The sequence below is a fragment of the Hemitrygon akajei genome, chromosome 6 (assembly GCF_048418815.1).
Source record: "Hemitrygon akajei chromosome 6, sHemAka1.3, whole genome shotgun sequence".
Taxonomy (NCBI): Eukaryota; Metazoa; Chordata; class Chondrichthyes; order Myliobatiformes; family Dasyatidae; genus Hemitrygon; species Hemitrygon akajei.
The window spans coordinates 98,059,744-98,077,437 of record NC_133129.1 but is presented as its reverse complement, the minus strand read 5'-3'; the positions used below and the strand labels follow the sequence as shown (position 1 = coordinate 98,077,437).

Below are 17,694 nucleotides of genomic sequence, written 5' to 3'. Positions count from 1 at the left end.
CCAAGCTATTTCCCAGCAGCCGACAAACTATAGTGGTAAACCTGAGGTTTAAGGTGGGGTAGGAAATAAGAGGTGCAGGGAGGGATTTTTGAAATTGGACACTGTGCTGGAACAGTTAACGGATAATTAAAGAGTCCTGAAATGGAAAGATGCAGACACCTTACAGGTGAGGACAGAAAGACAGGGATGAGGCCAGAATATATAAATTAGATGCTCCTTCACCAAAACCCAGTGGAAATTCTCCTATGGAGCAGTAGTTTTACAGCAGGCATTAATGTCTCGGAAACGCAGGTTTGTTCAATCCATATATCAGGTGCTGCCCGTGTGGAATTTGCGCATTCTCTCCACAACTTTCACTGGGTGTACTCATTTCCTCCCACACCCCTTCCGGTCTTCTACCATTTCACATTTTCCCCTCCCCCTCCTACTTTCAAATCTCTTACTATCTTTCCTTTCTGTTAGTCCTGACGAAGGGTCTCGGCCCGAAACGTCGACAGTGCTTCTCCCTATGGATGCTGCCTGGCCTGCTGTGTTCCACCAGCATTTTGTGTATGTTGCTTATCAGAATATGTATTAGTATTGTAGGAAAACTTCCATCAAAATAGAGAAGCTGAAGCAATATGATGAACTCAACATCATCAAGGGCTTTGAAGGTAAATAAGGAGATACAGTTCAGTGCCATAAAAGCTTGAAGGAAAGTTATGACAAAGTACAACACATGGCTAATACTTTTTAGTGGGATTATTCAGTACATTTTGTCTTAAGGGGGAGCTCAGTTCATTCCCTCTTTTGCCCACACTTACCAGCAACACTGACATGATTGTGAGGCCCTGTTCTGTAAAGGGCTTTCCTGCTGAAAATCTCCACCATCAGAATACTTTGACTGCCAGTTAGACACAACCCAGATATACTGCTGGAGAGATTTGAATGTCATACAGAATTGTTAAAAAAAAATCAAAGAGCTATTAAAAATAACCATACTTAACACTATAACATTTAAAACAGTGCAGATCAATATATTAAAAATAACTCAATTTTTTAAAAACCTGAAATTCATTAGGACCATTGCTGTCCACTGGAGCTGACGCAGACTCAGTGGACAGACACTGCAGGAAGTTGCAGGATCAATGGATCCCAGCATCACAGTAATTTCCCAATGGCAGTAGTGAGTATCTGTCTATTCAAGAGGCATCATTTCCTTTGGATTTTCTGAAATGACATGAAGGAGTGAGTGGTCAGGATGGGGAAGGTAATTTGCATGTGTGTCTCAGTGGTTGTGTAACAAACTGGATGGCAGGTTTCAGACATTCAACTTAATCAAGATTTCTAGGTCACATTTTTCTAAGGCCAGTGGACATTCAAACTCTTAACCTCTAAATTAATAGTGGTGATTCTGCAGATGCTAGAAATTTGAGCAACACACACAAAATGCTGGAGGAACTCAGCAGGTTAGGCAGCATCTATGGAGGGGGATGAAGTTAACATTTCAGGTCAAGATCGTTGATCAGGATTGGAAAGGAAGATGGCAGAAGCTGGCAGGAAATAGATGTGTCTAGGTGAGTGTGTATTGAAAGGCAATAATGTGAGACACTCAGAAATGATAAATGCTAATAGTACTTTTTTAAAATCTCATCTGCATTGATGCCAAAGTCCCTAAAATAACCAGTGCACTGCTCTGACAGGTCTCAAAGCAAGCACAAAGAATTTGAAGAACTGTAAATCAACCCAAATGAAAACCAGGATCATCATTCTTATTAAAGGCTTTTATTTTTCATATCAAGCTCATTACAGTTTATATTTTTCACATGAAAAGAATCTTACAGCAACACTGAGGAGGCAAGTAGTGTTGTCACATTCACCAGGCGATCTGCTGCTTGCGTCAGACCATATTGGAGCAGCACACACAATATTGGCAAAATGGTTGGAACCTACCAATATTTATGTGCTGCTAAAGCAGAGTCGACAGTACATTCCTTTATCCAGCACCTCGGAATCCCACACCCAAAGATCTGACCACAGAGGTCACTGCATAAGCTTGAAACTTTAAAATCATTTGTTCAAGTGTATTATACACACACATTAAAATGTTCACCACATTAAAAAAAACAGGGAATTGCACTGGATTCGTTACTCTGAATGTAACCAATCAGTAAGTCATTAAAATTTATGAGCACACAGCTTACTTAGTCTAAAATATATCACATTGGATTTCTCCTCAACTTTCCAAACAATTAGAAATCAGATGCGAACTAAAACTGCAGTCTGGATGTGAGCAGTTCATTTATGAAGTGTGGGATGGAGGTGGGGGATGGGGTGTGTGTGTGTATACACACGTGCATGTCCGTGTGTGCATAAAATTAAAGATCTCACTTGAACCACAAGTTCCAGTCTACCTTGTGTTAATATAGACAGACACACACACTTGTATTTGATGGGTTTTGACTAGTAAAGAAGGAGCAAAATGATTAATTCAAGACTGAAAATTATCTCTTTGCAAATGGCAATTGTGCTAAAATATTGGAATATTTTGCATCACAATTTTCTGATAAAGTATACCAGGAAAAGTTGTATTCTCTTTTAATTGCCAATCACCTTGAGATCCAACTTAGTGATAAAGCCATCTCTCACCTCCTGCATTGTTGACTGCACAGCCACTCTAGTGATGTTTGAAGCTGTTAAGTAATTTGTTGTTTTCGACTGCAGATCAGATACCTGGTCAAAGTTTTAAGCTAATTGCAGTATAGCAAAAACCACACATCACTCACATGAGAGCCAAGTTGCAAACTTAAGACATCTCTTATGAAAGTCACACAAGTCAGTGGGCACTACATAAACCTAAAAATTTACTTACATATTGTATCCTGTAGCTCTGTGTCTCCATCTTGGCATTAGCTTGTGTTTATAATGTTGTGCAGATCTGGAAGCTCTTCAGAGTGAAATTAAAATGAGAGCAGCACATGCTGCATAGACGATGGAAGGTGTGTATTTATATATAGCACTGCAGATGATACACACCAACCACATTAAGTGCACTACAACTCCACACCCAGCAGCACTACCTCTAAGAGCAGAGCAAAACTTTCAAAGAGAATTATCCTTCCACAGGCAGTTTACAAAATCTATGATTGACCAACTGTTAGGCAGAATGTGGTAGAAGACAGTGGTTACTTTCTGTGGGCAGACGGATCTCATGCATGACGTGCACCTTCTAACTCTGGGTGGCCCTTTCTAATATCTCACTGGGTTTTTTTCACACTTCTGCACACCATGACTTTGTTGAAAATATGACGGGTGAAAGTACTTGCCAGTTTTATTCTCTTGTACATCATTTTCATACAAAGACTCAGATGGAATGGGAGGAGAAGCAAATAATACAGACAGCGATATAACTGTCCAGTGTACTGTAGTCCTACTCACAGAATCATGTAAATTTTTCACATGGGCACTGAAGCTATTTCTAGCCAGTAACTTCAAAACAGTCGTGGGACAAATTTATACTGCAAGCACTTGATTTGTCAAGTGAAACCATCCTTCCCCTTTCATTTTCAACAAATAGTCCTTTATTCTTAACCCTTCTCCTAAGGCTTTGACTAGGAGCTCACAGATTGTTACTGTGAAAACAGTGGGGCTTGTGCTCGTAGTTTCGAACTTCTGACTCCAGTTGTTGAGCACATCACAGAAAATGGCCAAAGGGTTAAGGAGCAGGAAACGCATACATGCAGTTGGGTATACTCTGCCTTTTTGCAAATTTTATGACACATATATTGAAAATCATTTTCTGACAGAATGACGAGACACAAGCAAATCACATTCTAGTCATCTCAAAATTAAAGGTGAGATTAGAGAATAATTTATTGACTAAATGCAAATCGCACACCATGAGTGCACTGAACACACTCAGTAACACAGGACCAGCAGGAGAGGGATTGAGGACAGGGTTGAGGATGAACAAACTCTTCTACTACAAGAAACAGCTGCTCTCTTGTGTTACCAGAGACAGCATCAATACAGGCACTGTCAGATTCAAAGGTAAAATCATGCCTCGTGAATTCCAGTGTTTCATTCCCTATGTGGATTACAATTATAATGGCCTTTCATTATTGCACTCCCAGAGAAATTTTACTGGAATAGTACAACGGAGGCATAGAAACTAGAATATGGAGCTTGCCAAATTATCAAAGATTGCAGTGAGAATCAAGATTGATTAGAAATTATTCTGGCTAAATTAGAGATCCAATTATTTTTAAATCTAGCACAGATAGAAGACACAAAGATTATGTTTAATGTTATTTATGGGTTCTGAAAACATGACAAAAATGAAGGCAGTCCGTGGAGATGAAATGCTAATAAAGAATGAGTTAAAGAATAAATGTTTGTACAGATTTTTACTGTCAATACAAGAAGAATTTAACAATAATTAAAAGGTGCCAAGATTCAACATTATTTAATTTAGATTCAAGATTTAATGTTATTTTTAGTATACGAGTGTAAAGGAGAACAAAGTAAGTGTAAGAAGCAGCAAATAAATTTGCTGGTGATACTAAAAGGTTAAAAATTAAGAGGGAAATGTGGAATGAGGGAGAAAGGAAGTCTAAACGTGAGAGAAAATTCAATGTGATGTAGATTCCTGAGCAGCGTAATTCATAACGTTTATAACTGGGAAGTCTTTTTTTTAAAACTAGGTAGTAAGAAAATTAGGAAGAGACATTTGTAAGATGGTAAGCATAGCCAGTCTGTACAAACCCCCAAAACTGCCTTTTAGCCCCACTCTTCAACAGATTTTCCTGCACTCCCCATAACAGCACACAATGGTTTGGATATTTAGTACAAGCATGCAAACCATGATGTGCTGCTGTGATGAATGCAGGTACTTTAGGATGAAGGATATGCAGAGACTGAGAATCCAGAAATTCGCTTTACAAGCGGATCACTCTGAAATTAAGAGGGAAAATAACATTTAGTAACAGTTCACTGAATGATAATTATTTCTCATTAACCTCTATGTAGCTGGGAGATGTCTATTACAAGTCAAGAGTGCTGTTATTTGTGCTGCCTAACTTCTTTATAGCAAATTAGCAGGCCCAATTAAAAAAATACTACTGCTCTGATATAACCCCTTCCCTCAACTTTAAACATAAGTTTAATAATTTAAATCAGCAGTGTATTTGTCAATCCCAGGCACAAATGAACATTACTTTCAACACCCGCAGCAGGAATTGCAGGAAAAATTTGAGTAGATGATTTAAGGAAAGCACTGCTGCATAGCCATTAGTGTTCTCCCTGTGAACATGTGGGTTTCCTCTGTGTGCTCTGGTTTCCTCCCACATTACAAAGGCAGGTTAGGGTTAGTAAGTTATGGGCATGCTATGTTGGTGCCAGAAGCATGGCACCCCAGCACATCCTCACACCATGTTGGTCATTAACACAAACAAGATGTTTCAATGTATATGTGACACATAAAACTAATCTTATAATGCTAATTTTTCTTATCATTTTATTTTATAATCCTATTTCACAAATTATGGCAGAGGCATCAGTCTACATTAGTAATTTTATTTTGAAATGGGTTACAATACAGTCTGTATTCTACAAAATTCATTACCTGAAATGGAGAGGGACTCTGTTAAATTCCCATGAGAAATGAGGGAATCTGAAACAAGGAAATGCTAGGACCCTGCCTGACTGACCCACACCCAATCTGGACGGGAGATCTGTTTACTGGCAGTAATCTGGAGTAACTGTAATGAGGGAACAGTGCAGCTCAGCAATTTATATAGCTTCTTAGCCAATTTGTTTGGTTAACCAACCCACCTTCAAATATTCCATTCTTTGTGCTTACAAATTAATTTTCTGGTCTGTTCTCAAATCAGCAATAAGGACACTGCAAAGGATCTCAAGGTGGTATCAAGAGTCTAGAAGTTGTGAACCAGGAAGCAAATTGTACAAGAACAGACTGTTGCATGACATGCCTTTTTCTTTACCTCAGGTGTTTCTGTTCCTTTCTCTATCTCTCAATAGTGAGAAATGCAGACATTCTCAGAAAACAGGAAGAAAAGTCATGATATAATTTGACCAGAATTGGGAAAGGAACAACTCTGTCTATACAATCTCAAAATGAAAACAGTGTGCCTGTGATTTGCTGACTACTGCCTACAAATTTTGACCACCTGGATATGAAAGTCATTTATACTTTACTTACTGCAGTTGAGCAGAATGTCCCCACTAATCTGGAAAGCAGCTTCAAACCCTTCATGAGAAGAGGTTAGCTCAGTCCCTGCACCGACACCACCAACCTGGAAAACAAACACGGGAAGGAAATTATTCATTTCCATCACAAGAAGATAGCATCAAAATAATTATCCTTAAAAAAAGGTCTGTTAGGTTAATCAGAATGGTTGGGTGAAGACTGGTGATACATTTTCAAGCCCCTTCTAGTCCCTCACAGTTCTAATTGCTTTCACTTTACCTCCATTGCTCTAATTTCCTGCTTTGAGCCAGTGACAAGGAAGCGTTAGGAAATACATAATACAACACATTCATTCTGTACAGTGGACTTCCAGGTATAAAACAAGCAGACAGTTTGGAGAACTTATGAAAGGCTGGAGAGATCACTTGGTCCACTGGCATACAATTTAGCAACATGATCACAGATCTAGATTAAGATGTATTTTCACCATAGAGGAATAAGAGTGCAAATTAGATTAATGGGTGAAATTCCAAGATTTTATTTTACACATAGAATTAAGTAGTTCTATATCATACTGAGATTATACAGTCTCTAATAGAACAGGAAGTGAGTAGGTCTGGATCTTGCTACTTCTGTCAACTACTCCATAGCTATCTTGTTTCTATAAAATATTATCACGTAATTGAAATGATGACAAATTAATCCAACCTGATAGAGGATTAGAAGTGCACCAGAGCACAGAAGGCATGACAGCACATCTCAAGTTTAACAGTAAGTATTCATTAAATGTATACTTGCATGCATAAGCTTACAATTACATAAACAGGCTCAAGAGCTGTACAGGTTTCTTACGGCAACACAAAAACTTCAAAAAAGAACATAATGTGAACCTTTAGACTATTATGGATCAACAAGTTAAATTTATGTTCTTTAAATAAGAATACCATAACTTTCTGTGAAATCTCTTCCACCCAGAAATTCCAAAGCCACCAGGGTATCTGCCAACAGGAAACCATTGATTTTCTGTCATTTTTATTTTAGAGATACAGTGCAGAGTAGGCCCTTCCAGCAATCACCAATTTAATCCTAGCTCGATCAAGGAACAATTTTCAACAACCAATTATCCTGCTATCTGGTACGTCTTTGGACTGTGGGAAAAAACTGGAGCACCTGGAAAAACCCACACATTCCATGGGGATCGGATTACAGATGACGCAGGAATTGAAGTCAAAATTCTGACACTGAGCTGTAATAGCATTGCATCAACCGCTACACCAACCTGGCGGCCATGGAGTAAGGTTCTTCATGACCCAAAGAAGATATCAGTGACAGTTGATCGCAGCATGTATATGAATTTCGGCACTCTATAGGGAATCTTGTTTAGATTCTTTTATGAACATGGCTGTGATGTTGAGCAGACAACAGTGAAATAAATTTGGCCAACTGGTTCATTAGAATTTCCACTTTCCTCCTCCAACCAATCCTCCCTTCAAAGGATCTGGGATGATACAAGTTCAAATGCTTTCACCAGCATGTAAACCATCCACAGACAGATTAATGAAGTTGTCACTTTTATTGTCATTTTGATCATAATTGCTGGTACAGTACATAGTAAAAATGAGACGTTTTTCAGGACCATGATGTTACATGACACAGTACAAAAACTAGACTGATCTGCCTACTTGTAAAGGTTTCCAAACCCTCTAAGTACTAACTGCAGCATTACACAAGTCTGTAATGCTAGCCAGAAAGAATGCTGCATGAATAGTTTCCATTTAAAAGCTCATCAGTGCTGAACATTTGCCTACAGAATTTGATAAAGTGGCCATATTAATCAAGGGTTACCTTAACTATATTAAGGACAAATATTAAAAATAAGCCAATCTGGAACCCTGGTTATTGAATTCATAGATCTGCATGTGTGAATGGCATATTTCAGAGTAATACACACGTTGTAAGGGGGTTGAATAAAATCTAGCAGTCTTCACCAATAAAACCATCACTACAGGTACAGCTGTACCAGGTATTTAAATGAGCTCAGTAGCTTCGTAAAGGGTTCACTCCAGGCACACACACCATTAATGTCATACAAATTTTCTTTGAACAGGTTTCTCCATATCTTATTTCAAGAAGTACTATTAGTTGAAATGATGGAAATGAAATTGCAGTCATCACCTCATGAGATGGAATGGCCTGCAGTTTAAGATAGATGAATTCAGCAATACAATACAGAAACAGACTGTGCAGCCTCCACTTTGTACAAGCCAATTATCAATGAGCCATCCTAACTTTCTTAAGGTGTCTACACATTTTATTCAGGTGCCACAAACAATTCCCAAACTCCAGTGCAAAACAAAGAAACTGAAATCTTTTACCATGTTTTTCAAGTTTTGCCGTCACCATTATATGGAACAGTTAAGTCAATATAGAATGCAGTCTTTTAATTATTTTTGTTTGCAGTATTATCAATAAGCATCACAGTGCGCCCTGAAGGATGAAAGTGTTGAATGACATCAAGTCTTCTGCCAGATGAAACTCCAATCCACCCAGAGGTGACCTGGGTTGACAGGCAAATCACCTTGGTTTATCTATGAAGACGTGGTGATCATGAACTTACTCAAAGCCTTTCTAAAGCAGCAAAAGAAAAGTTAAAAATTAGTTCAACATAGACTAGAGAGATGAATTCCAGAGGCAAAGTGAGATAAAACTAGTCATGTGGGAGAAAACACTGTGGCTGGAATTATACCTTGAACAGTGGAAAATTGCTGTTGTCAGCGGTCGGTCACTCATTCCAACTTCAGGGCATCACTACTGAAGTTTTCTGCTGCATCAGAAGTGGAGATGCTCACTGACAGTTGCAAATGTTTAATTTCATTTGCAATTAAAGGCGGGCATAAATTTTGGCCTTGCAGGCAATACTCACACCTTTGAATAATGTATTCAAATACACTGCATCACGACATACAAGCAGACAGTGAGCCTCTTCTCTATTACCCAAATAGCTCATATTAAACCAACGACATAATTTGAAAGGCACACTTTAAATTATAAAAGTCTAACTCCATCTCTGCTGAGCTTCCCTAAGACAGAATCAAAAAGAATAACTCCTGGCTGCAAACGTGCTCTCCTCACCAATGGCTGTGGACCAACAACCACATATTGCCTATATAACACCACTCAACAGCATCTTGCTCTGACTCAGACAGCCCTGGTTGAAGGGACATTCTATTTTGAGGTTGCGCTCTCCAGTCCTAGACTCTCCCATCATTAGAAACATATTCTCCACATCCACTCCATCGATTCAGTAGGTTTCAGGGAAATATCCCCCTTTTCTTCTAAATTCTGGATCAAACTCTCTTCATATGTTAAGCCTTTCATTCCTGCCATCATTCCCGTAAACCTCCTTTGAACATTCTCCAATGACAAAACAATCCTTTCTTAGATATGAGGCCGTGGGAATCTATCTTGGGTTCAAAGATATGAGGCCTGCAGATGATTGGGACAACTATTTCAGGGTGTGTTGATGGAAGACAGATGTGGTCCTTACTGGCAACTGTTGAGTTCATCGCAATTCATTCTGGTTTGTAGTCAAAGAACATTGCTCCAGATCAGATAGCCAAATATCACAGTATTTTCTTTTCAATTATATTTAAAATCTGGAGTCAAAGGAGCAATGCTTTCCACGTATAGGAAGCAGGGGCTACTACACAGAGTTAAAATCTGAATTGTTAACCAAATTTCTCTCAGGTTGAAGAAGGTAACACAGAAACTGAAAATGTAGCAAATAGTCAACAGGTCAGGCCACATCTGTGGGAAGAGCATCACAGAGTGTTCTGACAAAGGGTCTCAGACCCAAAACACAACTCTCTTTCTCTTCCCATAGGTGTGGCCTTTCCAGCAATGTGAATCTTTTCAGTTATTTAGAGATACAGCAGGGCAACAGGCCCATCCAGCTTAACAAGCACATGCCACCCAATTACACCTATGTGACTAAATGATCAACTAACCCAAAGTGGGAGGAAACTGGAGGAAATCCCCACAATCACAGGGAGAACATACAAACTCCCTACAGACAGTGGGGGAATTTAATTAATTGAACAGTTAAATTGAATTTAACTGCTCTGCTAGTGTACCATCTTTGTTTTAGATTTCAGCATCTTCAGGTCTTCATTTACTTAAGGAAGCTAATGGTAGCATCTCCCAGGGTGTAGTAAGGTAAGCTGAGGGTTGAGTGCAGAATGTGTTACAAGCAATATGATAGGAATAGCATTAAGCTCTTTATCCTACCTTGCCATTCCACTAGAACATTACCAATCTGTACTTGAAGTTTTAATTTCACACATTTGTCTTGGTACTATGCCATTTCAAACCCTAAACAACATTTAGTTGACACTTAACCTGAGAAACAGTGGCTGCTCCAATTAAAGGAGGGTTGGGGAGTAAGGGTGCTAGCAATGGATACAATGATTGTTGGAGGGTGTACTTGTGCAAGCTGTACTGATGAACAGGAATTCAGGTGTTTAATGTATTGTCGTGCACAGGTCGGGTAAGACTGATGAAAGCCTATCTATAGACAGATTTTGGGTAGTACAAAGTTTACCTCAGTGTGAGAGAACTTAAACAGCAGCCTTAGTGCATTTGTTTCATGATGATTGGATAACTCTACCCAAGACAGTTCTCACATGACACACACAAAAACATATGGTGAGTTACCCCAACCCCTGACAGCTGGTTGGTAGTAACACAGGAAAGTATCTCATTTGTTTATAGTGGTTAAGAGGGTTAAGAGCAGCCAAATGAAAAGGGGCAAAAACAAACTTCTTCCACAGATGTTCTATTTGAGTACATTTAAAATAGAAACAGCAAATAAATATGCTACAATTTTCAAAATATTTGGGATAAATGCAAAATAATCAAAATCAGATTTACTGGTGGTAATCTGGTGAGCTCAATGCTAAAATGCAGGCAGAACAGAATGAAAAGTGTGACAAATAATTCAACAATTTTGACAACAGCACTATTATAAAATCTGTCCCACGTTTCAGTAATTTTCCACATACACTCAAGACTTGATATAAACTTAGTGAAATTATTAATTTTTGACCCTTTGCCCAAATAATATTGAAGATTAATCTTAAATACAATACAAATTAAACACAAGACAATGTTCACAGAGATCTTGAAGGCTGGCTGGAAGACTTGCCTAGTGTATTAAACTGATGGGGTTGGAACACAATGACTGTCTAGACAGCCACAGGGAATACATCTGCCTTCAGTATCTGATAGCAGGCAAAAAGACAATATGCCTTTTGCATTTGCTGACAAGTTCATCAAGCACAACATAAAAAAACCTGATGGAGCCACAATACTCACAGCTGGCAAGAGTTGAAGAGAAGACTACCTTCACCGCACAATGGAAAGTAGTAGGGATGTTTGGCATTGGGTTAGTCAAGTTTATTGTTATTTCGACCATAAACTGCTGGTACAGTACACAGTAAAAACGAAACAACGTTCCTCCAGGACCCTGGTGCTACATGAAACAATACAAAACTACACTAGACTATGTGAGACAGCACAAGACTACACTAGACTCTTAAAAGACTTTTGGATAGGTACATGGAGCTTAGAAAAATAGAGGGCTATAGGTAAGACTAGTAATTTCTAGGGTAGAGACATGTTCGGCACAACCTTGTGGGCCGAAGGGCCTGTATTGTGCTGTAGGTTTTCTATATTTCTATGTTATGTAAAACAACATAAAAACTGCACTAGACTACAGACCTGCACAGGACTACATAAAGTGCACAAAACAGTGCAGAACAGTACAATAATTAATAAACAAGACAATAGGCACAGTAGAGGACAAATTACAATATAATAATAAATGATGTAGATGTCAGTCTAGACTCTGAGTATTGAGGAGTCTGATGGCTTGGGGGAAGAAACTGTTGCACAGTCTGGTCATGAGAGCACGAATGCTTCGGTACCTTTCGCCAGATGGCAGGAGAAAGAAGAGTTTGTGTGAGGGGTGCGTGGGGTACTTCACAATACTGTTGGCTTTGCGGGTGCAGTGTGTGGTATAAATGTCTGTAATAGCAGGAAAAGAGATCCCGATGATCTTCTCAGCTGACCTCGCTATCCACTGCAAGGTCTTGCGATCCAAGACAGTGCAATTCCTGAACCATTCCTGTTACTGCTTAGAAATCAGTGACAGGAATGAAATGAATCAACAAACTACTTGTTTTAATATTATGTGAGCTGCGACTTTAGAGTACACTGCAATCCCTCCAGTATTTCTCATCAGTTCAGATAAGGTTGTCAAATCACATAGTAGTAGTATCCATCTAAAGAGCTTCCTAATGTCACAGGAAGTTCTGGATGTCAGCAAGTCAGAATCCACAAGGTACACAAGGTCCCAGCTTCAGGCAGCACAGTCTAGTTGATGTGGAAAAATGCAACAATAAATGCAGCAGTGGACAGTTTGCTCTATATTCCAGTATAGAGAAAATATTATCAGTTATCATGTCCAATAATATTGATTCTTTATGATTAGTTACCAACTATCCAATCAGATCTTAATTTATTTAAGGAAGAATGCACTTGCCAAAAAGGCAGTGCAGAGAATGTCATTGGAGGAAGGTGATGGCAAACACCATTGGAACTCTAAACAATGGAATTTAATATGAGATGCTACCTTAGAGAAACACTTGAGATTTGAGTGTTTGACAAATAACTTGAGAGGAGGAGAACATCTAGAACTGTGGGGTGTAGTTTCAAAACAAGGGTTCATTAATTTAAGACGGATGAGGAAATTCTTCTCTCAAATGTTAATGAACCTTTGAAATTTTCATTCAAGTACACCATGTAGATAAGATCAGGATAAATTTTTGGCCTGTAGGGAGATCAAGGATTTACAGAAAGTATCCAAAGCTGAAATCATCCAAGTCAGCAATCATTTTACTAAACAGCACAGGTCATTTGGACAATTTCTTAAAAGCTTTGCACAACCTACTTTAAATTGTTACTGAGGTTATGACCTTGTGATCTTTCTGTGGAGGAATCAGATTCAGATTCAGATTATTGTCATTTAGAAACCACAAATGCAATGCAGTTAAAAAATAAGACAACGTTCTCTGGAATGATATCACAAAAAAAGCACACGACAAAACAGACCACACAAGAAAAACCACATAACGTTTGGTAATCCTCAATCCAGTGTCCGGAGGGGCTGCTGCGTATCAATATCATAGAACATTACAGAAAAAATAGACTGTTCATATGAACTCTTCAATGTTACTTTGCAAACTATGTGATACTATACACCATATATTCATACTTTATGGCTATTTTCTAAACAGCTTCTACAATGTTGCCCTCCAGTTTCCTTAACGTGGGCATCTCATTGTCTTAGCACTGACATTCACAACTTGGACGACCTCTGTAACAATTAATTTCATCAACAGTAATGGAATCACTATAGTTCAATCCAGAGGATTCCCTCCAGTGGTTGATCTGTTCACTTGATCATTATTTCTAAAGATCAATCCTCAGCCTCTCCACAATTTCTTACCTCATCACAAAATCAGAGCATATACTTGTACACACGCAGAGATGGCACACTTCTCTAATTCATCACCATCCTTCTGTAGCAGCTGTCCAACATACACTACTAATAAGCTCACTTCAGGCCAAATATTAAGTTCAAAGCCATCGTTTTTGTGTTCTCACTGCAAACCCATTCCTTGATCACCAATTGATCATCTCTGCCTCTAGCAACTATGATGTTTAAGTAGACTGCAATCTCAGCAGTGTATCTGACCCAAGGATATATTTCCAACCTTCCACCCATGACAATTAAAAATGATGCAGCGGATATTCTCCATATCATGGCTTCGTTTGCTCTTTATCATTGCCCAAGTTTGCTTCTAGCTCAGTCCGTTTGCTGCTGAAAAGTTTTTCACTGTCTTATGACTTTTTACTTTCTGTGTGAGCTAGTGCACATACAGCACAGTTGTTTGCTGATCTACTTGGGCACTTAAGTTGGCAAAGGTTTTGTATTCAGAACCCTCTAGAGTCATGCCAGTCTCTGTAATATCTTTGCAATTCTGAGTTCTTGAGAAGCCGAAATTTTATTGCTCCAAATAGCAATGGTACAAAAAAAAATTAATTATTCTAATGTAGTGAGTTGGGGTGGTGAACAACCCATGGTTCTATCAATTGCAACAAGCAACCATGAAAGGAGAACTACCTGGATTTAACAAAACTTACGCCTACCCTTCAGAAACTTTCTGCACTATATTCAGAACTGAAGCTGAGATTTGTTAATGTTATTCTGAAAATTGATAAACCATTCTCCAGTACTGTTTATTCAATTTACAGACCAGAAATATCAGCACTGAGGTCCATCGTGAAACAAAAAATCAGCAAGAGTTCAACACGGCATTTGACAAGGTACTCCATGCAAGCCTTATTGAGAAAGTAAGGAGGCATGGGATCCAAGGGGACATTGCTTTGGGGATCCAGAATTGGCTTGCCTAAAGGCAGGGAGTAGTTGTAGATGGGTCTTATTTTGCATGGAGGTTGGTGACCAGTGGTGTGCCTCAGGGATCTGTTCTGGGACCCCTACTCTTTGTGATCTTTATAAATGACCTGGATTAGGGATGGGTTAGCAAATTTGCTGATGACACAAAGGTTGGGGGTGTTGTGGAGGGCTATCAGAGGTTACAGCGGGACATTGATAGGATGCAAAACTGGGCTGTGAAGTGGCAGATGGAGTTCAACCCAGATAAGTGTGAGGTGGTTAATTTTGGTTGGTCAAATATGATGGCAGAATATAGTATTAATGGTAAGACTCTTGGCTATCTAGAGGATCAGTGGGATCTTGGGGACCGAGTCCATAGGACATTCAAAGCTGCTACGCAGATTGACTCTGTGGTTAAGAAAGCATACGGTGCATTGGCCTTCATCAATCGTGGGATTGAGTTTAAGAGCTGAGAGGTAATGTTACAAGCTATATAAGACCCTAGTCAGACCCCACTTGGAGTACTCTTCTCACTTCTGTTCGCCTCACTACAGGAAGGACGTGGAAACGATAGAAAGGGTGCGGAGGAGACTTACAAGGATATTGCCTGGATTGGGGAGTATGCCTTATGAGAATAGGTCGAGTGAACGCGGCCTTTTGTCCTTGGAGCAAAGGATGACGAGAAGTGACCTGATAGAGGTGTACAAGATGATGAGAGGCATTGATCAAGTGGATAGTCAGAGGCTTTTTCCCTAGGGCTGAAACGGCTAGCATGAGAGGGTACAGATTTAAGGTGCGTGGAAGTAGGTACAGAGGAGATGTCAGGGGTGTTTTTTTTTTGTTTGTTTTTTTTTTACACAGAGTGGTGAGTGTTTGGAATGGGCTGCCGGTGACGGTGGTGGAGGTGGATACGATAGGGTCTTTTAAGAGACTCCTGACAGCCACATGTAGCTCAGAAAATTAGAGGGCTTTGATAAGCCCAGGTAGTTCTAAATAAAAAATGAAAACATTATCTGATGCAATTCATTATTGTACAGTTGACGTCCCTTTCAGTCTTCCAAATTAAACTCAATTACATCTCTTATCTAAGCCACATATTCATCTTTGGGTTATTTTGTTTGGCCTACAGGTAACATCAGCCATTCTAATTCTACTGGGGTGATTATAAATGAAAAGCAAATTGGCATTAAAAAAAATACTGATCGATTTACTGATGCAAACTCAGGCGAAATTCCATTAGATAGAGTTCACTACCTTGCCCACAGTCCCATCAACCTACCATATAAGAACGTGAATACCAAAGATGATTGGGATGGTCTGAATAGCTCATGGAAAATTACAAAGTTATAGAATCACTGGAAAACACAGTGGACATAACATCCTGTAGCCAGGAGGTAAAGAGCTGAACATCCAGAACCAGGCTGCTGGTAAGATTACAAGTAGTTAACGGTTGATTAATTTATGAGGATCCATGAGAAACTGAGGCAATGAACATACAGAAGAGCAAGGAATAAGAATTAGAACTAGGTTTATTATCCCCAACAAATGTGAAATTTGAGGGACCTGGCGACTTAATCTATCGTGTATACTGAGCCATAGTTACGCACTTCAAACTGAAAACATTGTAACTTCAAACAAGTTACAACTTAGAATTAATAAAGACCCTGTAGTAGAACAGACCTACAATAGGATGCCCTGGCAAAAAGCTGCAGTGTCTTAAAAGAAAGATTTTAAATAAAAGATCATGCTCAGGACAAACATGAGACTGACCAGAGATAGCTCATCTTAACAACCAAGATTTAAAAGTTGTACCAGGTATTCTGAAAATACTAAAGTGGACTTTTTTGTAAACATACAAACATGTTCCTTGATACCAGATTGTGAAACACAGAAAATAGAAAAGTACACAATCCTTTTAGTTATTACTTGCACACCACGAGGTGTATACTTTGAGCTCAGAATTACACTGTCACCCAGATGAACATGTAACACAACACCTTGATACTGCTCATATCAGAAGAAAGGGACTTAATATTTGTACCCTTTTCTGCAATAGGAATTGAAGTTAAGTGTTGTATTTGCAAATAATATTGGAAACAATTCATAACAGCGATGGAACACTGTAAACCTCTCAGTATTGTGTCTGATTAATTGAGGCCTGGAGGCAGCAATTTATCAGAAAGTTATATTTACTTAAATTACTAGCTACAAAGCTGAAGCATGCTATACATAAAATATAGAACAAGTGCACTCTGAAGTGACTTACACTACACTTTGTGGTATTTTTATTTTCAGTAAATAGCAGCTCACATTCTCAACATCATTTCCAGGAACCTTGTTATAAGTCTGTAGCATGGACAAGTTTGAGCCTTACTTGAGCTCCCTATTCTCATTTCAATGGAACTTTTTAAGAAATAGACCAATAATACTTTCTGCTCCTTCCATGAGACTATTTTCATTTAGGACATGTGTCAATCCCATCATTTCTCCCTAAACTCAAAGTGAACTATCTCTGATACACATTCGCCCTTTATTCCCCACCAACCCCCATTCCCTTTCCAATGTTTTGCACTCGGCCACTGTTTTGAGGAAGATTCTGGATATACAGTATAATACATTTTATCAGAGAGTCACAGAGTACTACAGCACAGACAAGGCCTTCAGCTATCCAGTGCATGTCAATCTGGTCCTCTGCTCAGTCCCATCTACCTCACCCAGACCCTAACTTTCTATTCCCCTCTTATCGATGTACCTATCCAAGCTTCCCAACTGAGCCGGCATCCACCACTTCGGTTGACAGCTTGTTCAACAGTCACACTACCCTCTGAGTGAAAAAGACCCCCCCTCAGGTCCTTCTTAAATATTTCACGCTTAACCTCTAGTTCTAGTCTCACCCATCGAGGGGAAAAGCCTGCTTGCATTCATCCTATCTATACCCTTCATAATTCTGTACACCTCTATAAGATCTCCCTTCATTCTCCTGCACTCT

At 39.1% G+C, this 17,694-nt stretch overlaps 2 long non-coding RNA genes across 2 annotated transcripts in view; both read right to left on the bottom strand.

Annotated features, from left to right (window-relative positions):
- LOC140729338 (uncharacterized) overlaps positions 1-2,924 on the bottom strand; it is a 31,959-nt gene extending 29,035 nt beyond the window's left edge. The window contains exon 1 of the long non-coding RNA XR_012099308.1: positions 2,852-2,924. This is a non-coding gene — a long non-coding RNA (uncharacterized lncRNA). The remainder of the gene's footprint in view (positions 1-2,851) is intronic.
- A 3,107-nt stretch (positions 2,925-6,031) lies between these two features.
- LOC140729339 (uncharacterized) overlaps positions 6,032-17,694 on the bottom strand; it is a 69,542-nt gene continuing 57,879 nt past the window's right edge. Inside the window, exon 6 of the long non-coding RNA XR_012099309.1 lies at positions 6,032-6,293. This is a non-coding gene — a long non-coding RNA (uncharacterized lncRNA). The remainder of the gene's footprint in view (positions 6,294-17,694) is intronic.